The sequence below is a fragment of the Onychostruthus taczanowskii genome, unplaced genomic scaffold, assembly GCF_017590055.1.
Source record: "Onychostruthus taczanowskii isolate IOZ18803 unplaced genomic scaffold, ASM1759005v1 scaffold3, whole genome shotgun sequence".
NCBI lineage: Eukaryota > Metazoa > Chordata > Aves > Passeriformes > Passeridae > Onychostruthus > Onychostruthus taczanowskii.
The window spans coordinates 3,632,566-3,646,263 of record NW_024500349.1 but is presented as its reverse complement, the minus strand read 5'-3'; the positions used below and the strand labels follow the sequence as shown (position 1 = coordinate 3,646,263).

The 13,698-nt window shown below is 37.8% G+C and overlaps 1 protein-coding gene across 4 annotated transcripts in view; it reads left to right on the top strand.

Moving 5' to 3' along the window:
- CDK14 (cyclin dependent kinase 14) overlaps positions 1–13,698 on the top strand; it is a 315,608-nt gene that overhangs the window by 65,169 nt on the left and 236,741 nt on the right. The window contains exon 1 of one of the 4 annotated variants that reach the window (XM_041408677.1): positions 4,598–4,644. The exons of the other annotated variants lie outside the window; for them this stretch is intronic. The gene's annotated coding sequence lies outside the window, so the exon portion shown is untranslated. Of the gene's footprint in view, positions 1–4,597; positions 4,645–13,698 lie in introns of those variants that run through there. 4 annotated transcript variants of the gene reach the window in all.

Here is a 13,698-nt window from a genome sequence, read left to right as displayed (position 1 = left end):
TCTTTGCTTCTGGAATGCAGATCTCTGTTTTTCTGGCTTGCCTTTTTTGCCTGTGTTTCCTCTTTCCATGGCTGTCCACCACTTTTCCCTTAACACAGTGCCTGTCTTTTGGCACACATTGGTCTTTGCAGGTGCTTACTCACTATCTTTTTTTCTTTTTCCTGAGCATCCTTCTGTCCTGTTCTCCCTCAGCCTCAGACAAATTTATTGTTGACAGAATAAGGCCAAGAATTGTAAACATTGTGAAAATATTTTCTCATAATTTCGACTGGAAGCTCTTATTCATGTTTTCTTCTGGGCCTCACACTTGAGAGAGAGGAGAAGAAAATTTTATTCCAGAGAGTGGAAGTAATATTTTTTCAGAAGATCTGAAGATGCCTATCTGGCTAGAAACCAAGTTGACAAACTGAGAAGTCTGGAGATGTCCCTGTGACTAAGGTTGGGAAAAGGAGGGGAAGAGATAACAACTATTACATAAGTTTGGAAGTCTTATAGAATTTGCTTATGCCATTCAGTTTTACGTGTTACTGGAGCCACTGATGCTAGGTTCAGGTGTGAGCATGTATGTCAACATGTGTAAGTCTTGGTGACTATGGCGGGACCTGAGCAAATGAGTTGAGTTTGAGCAGACTCCGCATTCTTCAAAGTGAAACTCTACAGGGGAGCTCATTTCCAATGGTTCTGTGATGAGGGTCACTGGAGCTGCCCAGGGCTGTGTTTTTCCTGCTAGTTCATTGTAACTCATTGTTACATAAAAATGAAAAATATTTCAGAAAGTTCAAGCTGAGCTGCATGCTTCTCCTCCTGAAGGTTTCACTGATGTACACATTACTAGTCCCTGTCCTAGTATGGTCTGCCCAGTACTCCCCCAACCCCAGGAGATTTCTGGGGAGCCAGGAGCCATCTGAAGCACAGGCCAGCAGGGGTTGCTGTAGGAGTAGGAGACAGAGAAGATGCACTTCCTCCTTTTTGGAGAAGCCCTCTCTGAGTGTTTGCCAGAGTTTGCTCCTGCTGGCCTCTTTTCCCTCCTGCCACACTCAAGGTTTCTTGGGCTGAGTAGTGGATTCCCAGCACTGAGTAGGTGTCTATTGCTTACTCACAGCCATTTGTGTGTTTTGTACATTCATATATTAAATAGTATGTTTCATCCTTAAAATGCTGAAACTAACTTGAGAGTTCATATTTTGACTCAATAAATTTTAAATACTTTTTAATATTTATTGTTTATGAAAAAGTGGATAGTGGTATTCATGGTACTTGTTTCCAGGGGCCCATAGATTATTTCTATAATGTCATTTTGTTACTCGACAACTTGCTGATATCTTTCAAGGCTGGGACAGAATTAAATTGGGAATGATTAGTTTCATCTTTTTATTGAATATTGAGTTTTTCTCCTTAATTCCTATGAAATCACCATTTGTTATTTTGACTGCAGTTCTGTGTTGGGTTGGGGCAGTGCTACACTGTAAATCAATATCTTTTCAAAAGGACTGCTGTAAATTGCCTAGATAGCATATGCATGGTTACTTTGGCTGCAATGCTGCTGCAGAGCCTGGATACTCTGCCTTTCTGGGAACTCCACAGGCAAGTCCATCATATATTAAAAAAAAAAAAAAAATCTTTTTAGAAAGAGCATAGTATTGCTGATGAAATTTAGACAGAGAAATATTGTACCCTCGGTGCTCATCTGTACCTTTTATATTCTACTCCACTGGGATTACCCTATCTTGAGGGATTTCTTTGTTTGCTGCTTTAGATTTCCCCCTTTCTTAGCTGTAGTACAGCCGTACCATTTCAGCTTGCTAGTGCAGAAAGATGTTGTGAATTCAGTTGCTGAATGAGCCCGGCCTGACTGCAAACACTAACATTGCTAGAGAGATGCCAAAGAGTTGCAGGTGAATCTGACCTGATCTGGGCAACAGCAAAACGGTAAGATGTGGCTTGTTTAAATCTCTGGGATTAATTAGGTGCTGGGGTTTCTTGTTTCAACCTGAAGCCTAGTTATCACATGCTTCTAACTTGAGCAGGATTCATTCTGTGCATGTCAGGGTGGGTTTTCTCGGGAATGCTTAACATCCAGGCAGAGGGAGGCGGTGGGAAGCTGGGAACGCCACATGAGACCTCTCGGCAGCCACCCTGGTGAGATTCCCCAGCAGTACTGCCTGCGGTTTGTAAATACCAGGGAAAAGGTAGGGGAAGACTTAAAAGCGATGCTTTTCTTGATACAGCTTTTTATCTCTCTCTCTCTGGCAGCTTTATTTATAATTGTATTAAGAGGATAGTATGGGCAATTTTTTCCGATACATGCTTGGCTGAACGCCCTCTGGGATGAGTGAGTGAAGGACGTGATTAGCCACTTTTTCATCTCTGCTAACAAGTCTGTGCATCTTGCTATATCTGAATAAATGTCTGTAACTGTTACAGATTTGCTGGGTGGTAGAAGATAAAATTAAAATGATCCTTTATAGAAACATACTATTTCATGGATGTCAGAATATTTTTTTGCCTTGTTAACCTCTGTCATGATTTTATTCCTCTTACACGCTGTCTTTATTTAATATAACAAAAAGTGAGGTAGTCTTTTTAGGTAGTCATTCCTGAATACTTATGTAGGAGTGTGTTGACAGCGGTTTGGATCTTAGTGGAATATTTCAACATATGAAAGCTTAGAGCAGCAGTATGTTCAGGGAAAGAGAGGAAGAAAAGAGCAGCAGTTAGCATTAGTACAAGACAGAAAGATTAAAATGTGGCTGTAGTATGGAATTATTTGAATTATTTCTGATGACTTAACTGACAGCTAGTGTGTTTCAGTTGTAGATCAAGCCATAGAAAACTAACTCTCAACAGAAATCCATTGGAGCTAAGCAAAAAAATAGTATTTCACCATATGTTCTACTATTTAAAGGAAATGAGCTGTGGTAGTAACGGTAGAGTGATGAGAGATGGTTTTTGCTTTTACTAGTTAAGGACAAAAGCAAAGAGGCTTTTTTCTAGAGGAGAATGCTTATCTTTATGCAGCATGTGAATTATACTCCAAGAAGAGATCAGTTGTATATCAGTGTGGGATCAAATAACTACTTTGACAGGGATTCATGTTTTCTTTTTCTGTACTTGCCAATTAAAGGGTTCTTCTTCTTTGTCACTGAATATGATTAAGGGGTAAAGATTCAATCCTACATCAATTATTTTATGAAGGTTTCATTATTATTTTGCTGGAGTTCCTTTAAAAATGCATGTATATACTGTGATGTAAGTGATATGAGGTGGTCAGTTTCACACTATATACAACCTTAATATACAGGTTTTTTTATCAGAAAGTAGAGATGCCTTTTTTTGTTGTTGTGGTTGAGAATTACAGGTAGTGTTTCTGTTGCAAGAGTTATTTCAGTTGTATTATTTTTTAATGATTTTTGGAAGCTTTACCTTGCTTATATTGTCATGCCTATCAATAAGTTACAAACCATTGTTTAATGCATAGAGGTAATCCAACCACTTGTGTTTACCCACGTATTGTACAACAAATGGAAGTCCAGGCATGAGGGATTTTTTAACAGCAAAATTTAAATTGTGTTTTTCTCTTAGTGCTATCTTTTCATCTACTTATATATGTGATTATTGTTGCTTCCATCATCTTTATAGCTCCAAGTGTTTCTTCTCCCCAAGCTTAAAGTCATCATCTCTGCTTGCTTGTTACTACTGTCTCTGAGTTCTCATATTTTGGTTTTCTGAGCTTAAGAAAATGATAATGTTTTGGACAGATTTTAGTGATAAATAATATTCCCTGTGGAAATATGTAGTTAAACACAGATCCCAAACTCACAAGGTGGAAAACTGAACTTAAAATGTGCAAAATGTGGTCAAAACTTAAGAACACAGATGGGAAAGGGAAGAAATACTTTGTTTAATAGGCAGTTATTGCCAAGTGCTCTGTGAGTGTAAAGATCCTTGTGCGAATCGGTTTTGTAGTGAGGCTGGGGTCTGTCACAGCAGGAAATAAGGGATTACCTGAGGAGTGAGTGTTTGCCATAGGTCTCCTTAGTGATCCTGACTCCAGGAAAAAAGAAATTCAAAGAGTTGTAGCTGAGCAGGCAAAATATCATCAAGATATCATCTAAGTGTAAGGTTGGTCAGCCATTTGATATCCTATAGCAAAAATGGTCACCTATCTTCCTTTTTCCTTTATTTTTGGTATTTTGCTGTGTAAATCTTAAACAAAACCAATGCCTGAAATCTCTAAAACCAAATCTGCTCCAACAGGTTTTGACATTTTCCCCTGGCACTGTTAGCACTGGTGAGCTGTTTGGAGGGTTGATCTCTGAGCAGGTGCTCTGTCTGTCTCAAACAGGCAGTTCTTTTTTCTCCCAGAGCCCCCAGAGATGGCAGCATGGGTAGAGCCATGGAGGGGCTGTGATTAGGCTGAAGAGCTAGGGTGCTTGGCTGGTCCCACAGGGCGGTTCTGCTGGGTTCCAGCTGTGGAGGCAAGGGGTGAGGGATTATTTTGTTTTTTAAGGGAAATCTTTGAGCAGTGCCAGCTTCCGCTGGGTGTTTGCCGCTGCAGATTTCAGTAGCTGCCCTGGGTGGGTCTTTGGGGTCAGCAGGAGTTTGCTGGGGTGAGAGTGTGTGTGAGTACTCAGCCTGGGGCAGGTAAGAATTTGGGCTGTCATGTTCAGCAACCTCGGGATAGATGTGAGTGCAGATGTGCCCCTTAAAGGTCACAGGAACTGCTGAGCAGATCCAGGCATTTCTGTTGGGGTTATTTCCCTTTGAAGTCCCAGAAAGGCAGAAATACTCAGCTCTCGGGGACTACTGGGCACGGTTTGTAAATTGGGTTTGATAATACTAGCCTTAAAATGTTCCTAAGTGTTTCAGGTATTGCTACAATGATAATTGCGGTTTACAATCCCTGTTGAAATGAATAGGAGTATCCTGGCCAATATTACCTGAAGCAACAGAGAGCCTGTGCAATATCAGTTCTCCAAAACCTGTTTCTCAACTAAAGAAAAGACTAGCTGGTGTTCTTAGTTTGGGAAGAAAAGGTTAATTACTATATTTTGAACTTGAGTTTCCTTAGGTCCATACTGGCTTTCAGAATCTTTAAGTTTTTTCTGCTACCTGGTTGGGAAGGAATGTACTGATCATGTTAAGAATCTAACCCTTAAGGATTTTATTTTTCTTAACATAGTTATTATAATGTTAATGTCAGGACAAGTTCTTCCAACAGCAACTCCATCAGTCCTTAAGTGCTCCTTCCACCTACACGGTGACTTCTGTGCCTTGGTATGGTTCAGTGAATACCTTTCTCTGACTGCTTTTTGCTTTTGACAAAAGCGTATTGTATATTTTCAGAATCATTGATAATATGCATCTCTTTGATATGTGGCATATTTTTTACTGATATATTTAATTCCATTCCTAATATAAACCTACACATATTTCTGGATTTAGCAGTTTAGGAGAAAGCAAGTAGTGAAAGAGTAATTTAACCTAGTACTGAATGTTGAATTCAGGGGAGTGATTTTTTGTTATCAACCCCATAAACACATCATTTTGCCCTTGTAGAAGTAACTTCTGGGCTTTCTCTGCATCGCTGGTGATCTTGCTCTTTTGTTTATCACATTCCTGGGTGGATGGGCTTCTCTGAAGTTACTGTATCAGTTCTGGACTGGCCTGCAGAGGTCACAGAAACATGCAGTTTTATGTGTTAGTTGTCTTTGCTTTGGTGGGCTAATCAGAAATGATGTGAAAAGCATGAGTGGAGATTTTTCTTTTATTTTGCATATTTTTCTTGGATTTATTGTTGAAATTCTTGTACAATAATTCTACAGCTGAACTTGCTATCTCATCTGGCTTACTAGTTCTGTTGCAGCTTCTGATTGAAAAATAAGATGATAAACTTAAGCTAGATGTTATATAAATGTAAAATAACCTAAGCTAGTAACTAATATCATATCAGCAAGCTTTTGATCCTGTTTTTTTAAACAAGAAATTGAATAGAATTTATGTCAGTTATATTTCAGTTTTGCTGTGTTGGATGTTTGTAATTTAATATTAAATTGTATACAACTTACCTGAAGAGGGAAATACCAAATGTTGCCAAGTGAGCAGTGGGGAAGTAAAACCACTAGGAAAAGGCATAATATCTATTTATATATTGTGAAAGCTTGGCTTCACTTAATTCATTTCTGATGCTTTTCATTCTACAGGCTTAGAGCATTTGAATATGTCCTTCTCCATTTTATTAAATCTTTGTGTAAGTACACAGAAAATATATTTAAACCGTTAGAGAGTATATGTGAAAGAGGTTTGCCCAGACTTCCCTGTAAATAGTGAGGGTTTTAATGAACAAATTGGTTCTTTTGTTAAATATTGGCTATAGAAATTTTATTTTAATGTAATGCAGAAGAATCTTCCTGAAAAGTTCTACAGTTTAATGACGGACTGGTTGGTTTTGCTGCTGCCTAGGAAAGCGGTGGAACCAGCCCCCTAACTTTCAAGTTTGCAAGGAATTTTCTGTGTTTGGCAAAGTAGTCCAGATACATAAAATTATATAATTATAAAATGTGATTGTACTGCTGGTAGGCAGCTGTGCAGGGTAAGTTATGCAAAATATCTACAATCACTCTCAGTTTTGTGACAATTTTGTCATGAGAATTTTAATGTACTGTAAGGTTGGAGGACTTCTTACACTGGTGTTCTAATGATAGATGTGATTTTTGACCAATTTGATTCTCAAAATTTGTTGCTTGTTGAAAGTGATTCATGATGAACTCACAGCTTTGGAGGTGCAAATTGCCACCAACTGCAGAAGGCTTGGCTGCTTTGTACTGTTACAGCTTATTCTTTAAAATTAATTTGAGCACAGTCATAAGTCTACTATGGCATGTTTTGGCTTGAACACATCGAAGAAGCAGCAGTGATTTTCATTTCTCTGTTGAAATACATGGTTTTGTTTTTTATGTTGTTTTGTTTTTTAAATAAGCATTATCTCTATGCTGTTCATAGAATTCTCACTATAAAATTGTAGCCATCCTTCTTATGATGAGATCTTCTCAGTATAAGCTTGCAACCTCTCCATTTTAAGTTTTGTGCATCTTGGCAAGAAAAGATATACTGGAGTGTTCTTCATATTTTGAGTAACTTAATAGGTTATCATTTTCAATCATGCTCCTGACTAAATTCTGAATTGTAGGATATGGCATGTTTTCCAGTGTAGCACATTATGCACTGAGAGCAAGTTTCATTATGCTCCCTTACACCTTTTTGCTTTGAAAGTTATTGTGCTGCTGCAAGTCTGGCAAACGTGCGGTAGCTGCTAGAAAATTCCTTTGAGACTTTTCATTCAAGTTTTATAGAATTCTGTAACCAGGTCATTTGTCTGAGGGGAAAAAACCAGAAAGAACAAGTTTAAAAAGAAAAAAAAGTCAGGTGTATATGAAATCCAAACCCAGATGAGGACTTTTCATTTAATTATTTGTGAAACTGGGTTTCTCATCCTTGTCTGAACTCTCAAACTTCCATGGAAGAAAGCAATGGCAGAAAGGTCATGAATGGCTGTTACTAAGATTTCAGAGAGACTGAGTTGGAATGTAGGTTATTCAGATCTTGGAAGATTCCTTGCACGAGAGAATAATGACAAAGTTTAAGCTCTTTTTCTGCCTCTGCCTTTATACTGTGCTGATTTGATAGAGGATACTTTGTCAAATGCAGTGGTTTGGAAGATAATATGTAGAGGAGCAGATCTAGAAATGCTCAGAGAGCTTGTCTTTCCTTGTGACATTCATCTGTCTTGGAGGCTGCATTTCTCAACCTGTAGGGTTGTTGATCTCAGGGGTGAATCAAGAACAGGACAGATTTCTTTCTTGGTGCTAAAATGAAGCTTTGAAATGCATTAGCAGAATGAAGCAAGCAACTTCCTTTACCTAGTTGACATCTGGCTTTTGCTAAAGAGAGTTAAAAAGGAAAAGAAAGGAAGAAAAATGAAGAAAACAGGGAAAGGAATTAAGGAGTTGTTTTTTTTGTTTGTTTGTTTTGTTTTGTGGGTTTTTTTTGTTTTTTTGTTTTGTTTTGTTTTTTTTTTTTAATGGAGGAAATGGTCTGAAGGAAAAAGAGCCAAACTAATTTACCATTCCAGCTTTGAATTATTTCTTGCAGAGCACTTTTAAAACATCTGCTGAAGCTAATGTGAGAGTGGCATTGATTGGTTAATGACCATGCGACATGCATGCTGCTTCATTGCAATGAAGGTTGTCATTACACCAGACAAAAGATAGCTGCAAAACCTTTCCACCTGCAAATGTATATATTTCATAAAGATAATTACATGACCTATCCCCTTCATCTTTTAATTTAAAAAGCACTCTTCAGCATTTTTTGGTTTTTTTTTTTTTTTTTTTTTTTATGGAGGAAATGGTCTGAAGGAAAAGGGCCAAACTAATTTACCATTCCAGCTTTGAATTATTTCTTGCAAAGCACTTTTAAAACATCTGCTGAAGCTAATGTGAGAGTGGCATTGATTGGTTAATGACCATGCGACATGCATGCTGCTTCATTGCAATGAAGGTTGTCATTACACCAGACAAAAGATAGCTGCAAAACCTTTCCACCTGCAAATGTATATATTTCATAAAGATAATTACATGACCTATCCCCTTCATCTTTTAATTTAAAAAGCACTCTTCAGCATTTATGTGAAGAGCATATATGTGAAAGGTCTGAGTAGTTGGGCTTAAGTCTTATACTGTCAGTTGCATGAGCAGATCTCACCAACAGCAGTGTTTTTGTTGCAGTCCCTGCTTGTAAGAGGACAATTTTTTTATGGTGTTTTTTTTTTTTTTTAGTTTCAGTCTGATGTAATTGATGATAACTGTGAAAGAATCAAGAGGCTTGCTAGGGATAGGCAAAGCAGCCTAAAGGAACTGGGTAGAACCTATTTTCAAGGCATGGAGTTGTTTACAATTTATTTTCTTAAAAACCTTACTGACAGCCTCAGAATCTAGCAAGAATAGGCATTTTGTTGTCAAGTCTCTCAAGATTTCTCACACTTGAACTTGGCAGTGGGAAGACTTACTGCATTTATGGATATGCCTTTGGTAACTTCATGATCAGGGGGAGTTTTGGAGGATAGAATAAAATTATAAACCTGTAAACTCAGAAAGATATAATATATTATTTGCACAAAAGCACTAATAATGCACTTATGGAAAGAAAACTGTATAAAATAGCACTGGCACATGTAGCCATCTGTTGGAGCAGGAGGCTGATATGGAAAATGGATTGAAAATATTTTTTTTATCTTTATTTTTAAATCCTGTTCATATGGTTACAGAGGAGGATAGACAACAGATACAAGTGGGTAACTAAGTAAAAGAGTATAAAAAACACCTGTCACAATTTCTTGGGAGAGTGTTTATGTTCAGACACTTTCTCCACTGCCTTTCTGGTTACCAAGGCATCTTTGGCTCGTGCCTGGCACTGGAAGCTGCCTCTCCCACACTGACATCTCTACTGATCCTCAACTGTGCCCTCCTGTTTGTTTTTTAGGAGGAGTGACCCTCCTACTTTTGGATGCAGCAAATCTGAACCCAGGTTAATGGAAGCAGCAGCCTGGTTGCAATTTTGGAAAAGGCTTGCATGGCACATTGCGTTACATACCAGTGTGACAAATGTGAACACTGTGCAAGTAAAAGGAAGAATTTATTTGCCAGGCTTTATTACTAACACAGTTACTGTATTTTGGAGCATCAGTACAGAAATAGAGCAAAATGCCCCTTTAAATGAGCTCTGTTGAATTTCTGTTTCTTTTCATGAGCGTTAGAGGCTGTCAGGACTTCGGTGTGACCTTTATCTGAGACCCTGTCCTTAGGTGACTCCTCCTGACGTCTCTTGTCACAGGACCGAGTTTTGCTTTGAGGACATATGTAGGGTTTTATAGACCTAAAATCTATTTAGGTCTAATCCAGACTCTCTTGAAAACTGGACCTTTTTCTCTGCAAGGAGAGGAACACCAAATTTAATGGATTAGAAATTCACTTTTCTGAAGCTAGGCTGTGCTATGAACAGAAAAAAAAAATTAGAAATGCTCAGCTTCTCCTTACCATGTTGAGGGCACCTAAAATTATTTTCAATAATTCCTAATTTCAGGATTGTGCTTGTTTCAGAAATTATGCTGACATTTAGATGTCAAGTTAGCAGAATAAATATGTTCTATATTGCAGCTCTTGGTGTGTTGGTGGTGAAAGGAAAGAATTGTGTAACCAGTTTAACTTCTAGTTTAAAATGTTATTTTTCTTGATGCAGGTAAAAATGTTTTCAGATTTTTATGCAGCTGGGATTCCTACCTCAGGTCTGATCAGTTGGTCTTTCTGTGAGAGTGACTTTTTTCTCACTTGGCAATTCAGCACAGACATTTAATCAGCTCATTGAGTTCAGTCCTTCAGACAAACACAGAGAATTAATGTCAGAGCTTCTAGTTCAAAAATTCTCCCATCTGGCACTTCAGTGACCTTTTTATATTCGCCTTCTTCCATATGACAATGACAGTTGGTTTAACATCAGCTTTGACTTTGGAAATAAAACGGCCATTTTGGGCGAGTGCCTTTGAGATGGGCTGTGGGAGGTGTAGGAGTAAGTTTGTGGTAGGTACAGCAAGGAGCATACCATATCCCCAGACACCATTTCCAGTCTCTGAGCTCTGTTTTCAGTTGCATTTGCTAGCTCATAGCTAGCATTGCTAGCAATCTCTGTAGCCAATTAAATAAATATTACCCAAGAATTATTCTGGGACACAGAGAGAGGTTATCAGGAGAGGAAAAGAAATGTCTTATTTTACAACCATTTTTTCCTTGCATCTTCCTTCCTTTCTACCACCTCTCTATTTTTTTTTCCCCTCTCTTACTCAAGTTCTCTTTCAGCTTCTTTTAGCTGTGCCCATCAAATGTTCAGACCAAAGGGCTGGTGTAGGTGATTACAGGGAGGGGTGAGAATGTTCAAGGACCTCTTTCAAGTTTGAGCCTGATTGCACTGGTAGCTCTGGTATGAGCTGGTGATGTCGTGCAGCATTACATGCTCTACTTCCCCTTTCACAATTTTATCTGCTCCCTTATCTCATCTCTTGCTCTTCATGGATCTTTTCCCGTATTGTAGTGTTCTCCCCAACTGAGCTCTCTTCTCAGCCTGTGCATGTTTCTGCTTGTGGGTGCAGCAGTCATTTGCTGACCCTCTCTTGGGGAGGATGGAGAGTGTTACCAGATGGACTGAGAAGAAGCAGGCAAGTCTTTTGTTTAAAATGAGAACGAGCCTTCCTATTACTTTGTTCTGCAAAGAGAATGAATCTGCAGATAGCTGCATTTTTGTTTTGAACAAAGCTGCTTATAATACTCCAGAACATTCCCAAACTGTGTTTTATAAGTAGCAAATGTCAAATTCCAGGGATGCCAAAATCTGCAGATGACTTGTGTTCTCAATTGCCATGGTACCAAAGCATGATAGAAAATAACATGCTTATAAAAGGTAATAAAAACGTGCATCCAGATAGGATTTTTTCAGTGAAAATTAATGGCAGACTTTCTAAGCAATTCAGCTGTGGAACCAGTAGTCTCTTAACCATATGTTTGTTTTTTTTTCTTTATACATCTCTCAGCTAAATGCAACTGCTAAGTCTTATTGTCTGTAATAATGAGATTCTTGCACTTCTTCCAGCGGGTTTTGGCTGTACAAATTATAATCTATATCTTCATAACTTTTCACTTAAAAAAGCCCAAGTGCTTTACAAACTTAAATAGCACTCCCAGTTTCTGCTTGTGATAGGGACAGGATTGCTGTTATGAACAGAAAAATGGAATGTGTAGAGGTTAAGTGACTTCCTTACCTCACATTACTCAGTAATTTTAATTTTTGTTTTTCTTACTGCATGCTAGATATTGGATTTCTCTGTATTTGGTCCTTTCATACTATATCTTCTGGAATGGTGCAAATGGGTGGAATTCAGATATTTCCTTCAGATTTTTCAGTAGCAGCTTTGGATATCCACTCTGGTATTTACCCAGCCAGCCACTTTTGCCCCCAGATTTACACAGTAGCAATAACCAATAGAAAATAGTAGCTGGTTGGCAATTTTTTAAAATATTTTGCATAAGTTTGTATCCACTGGATGACCATAGCGTTAAATGTAAGAATTAAAACCCAGGTATAATGCATCTTCCTGAAAGATGTGATGAGCTCCAGAACAGGGTGTCTTTACATTATACAAGCATTTTAAACTTTTTTCTTATGTATGGTAGCATGTCTGACCTGTTCTACCAGAATTGGTTGTTCTTTGTTACTGAGGATATCTCTACTCATATGAATAAATGTAGCTGATATTGGACAGTGAAATATCTATATTTTACTAAGCACCCGAACAAGTGATTAATTCCTGGTCATTCATGACTCTTTTAAAATTCATGGACTGTGAGCCTATAAATTACTTACATGGTTTAACTGATCTGTCTCACTCTTTCAATGCTATATGACTTTAAACAGTAAATGAATTAGTCTAGCAACCTTTAGTTTTAAGAATCCTGTTTCTTTGGGGCCTTTTAATCTTGGTGACAGTGTTGAAGTGAAAAAATCTTGCATTGAAACTGTATCACAATAACTACATCTGATACACCATTTATTATTTTCACATTAATCCCAAATGCAGATTAAGGAGTACTGCTTGAAATGAGATTTAAGGTGATTCAAAGAGGCATCTTTATTTAGAAATGGTTCAATGAATGATTAGACTGATTTTTATTTATTTAATGGGGCTTATTATGGAGCTTTACACATGGAGCAAAATTACTCTTCTTGTGATTTCATTCTCTTAACTTCAGCAGTATTCGTTATGGGAAAAAAAATTGGCTAAATGCTGACATCATGTTTTGAGGTATGGTAAGTACCATGATGTTAGGGTGGAGGCTGTAGCCCCATGGTTCATACTGACATAATGATGACTAAGGTCTTTATCCTAGAACTGCCTTGGGATCTTCTCAAATTGACTGGGAGACTGGGCAGGAGGAGAAGGGAGCACATCCAAGCTGTGTTGTTGCCTGTCTTCAACATTGTACATTGTCTTCAGATTCTGATCTGCAACTAAGAAAGTTGCAAAATATAAACTATGTTGTGCTTTTTTGAGGTTCTAACATGAGGAACTGTTTCTTGAATATTGTAGTTCTTTTTACCTTAAGCAAATTAAAAAACCACAGAGAAACACTAAAATAACTTTTAATATCAAACTGCACTAACTTTTGTAGTGCTGTTTTATTTTGCTTTATATTGCTAGAATCTGTGATAGCTCAAGTAATTACTGAAACTGACATTAATATTCTGATTTTTTAGATAAATCTTCCTTTTGTGGTTTCTTTTAAAAGTGAACAAGAGCTCTTCAGGTAGCTGCAAAGTGGCTGTTTGCACCATAGGTTTTAAGTGGCCAAATGACTCATTATGACGTCTCATTTTGTCTTATGTTTTTCAGTTGAGACTGAATAAATAATTGTGAGCAAATTTTAGAAATAGGTTTATTTCAGTAATCAGAGTATGGAGAATGTGTATAGCTTGGCAGCAGAATGTGGGACAACTTGGGGAAGTACAATTATGTATTGACATTAAGGATCCATATGTGAAAAATGCAATGGGCAGGATGCTCATGGAGAGGTGCTTCTCTTGGACCACACCTGG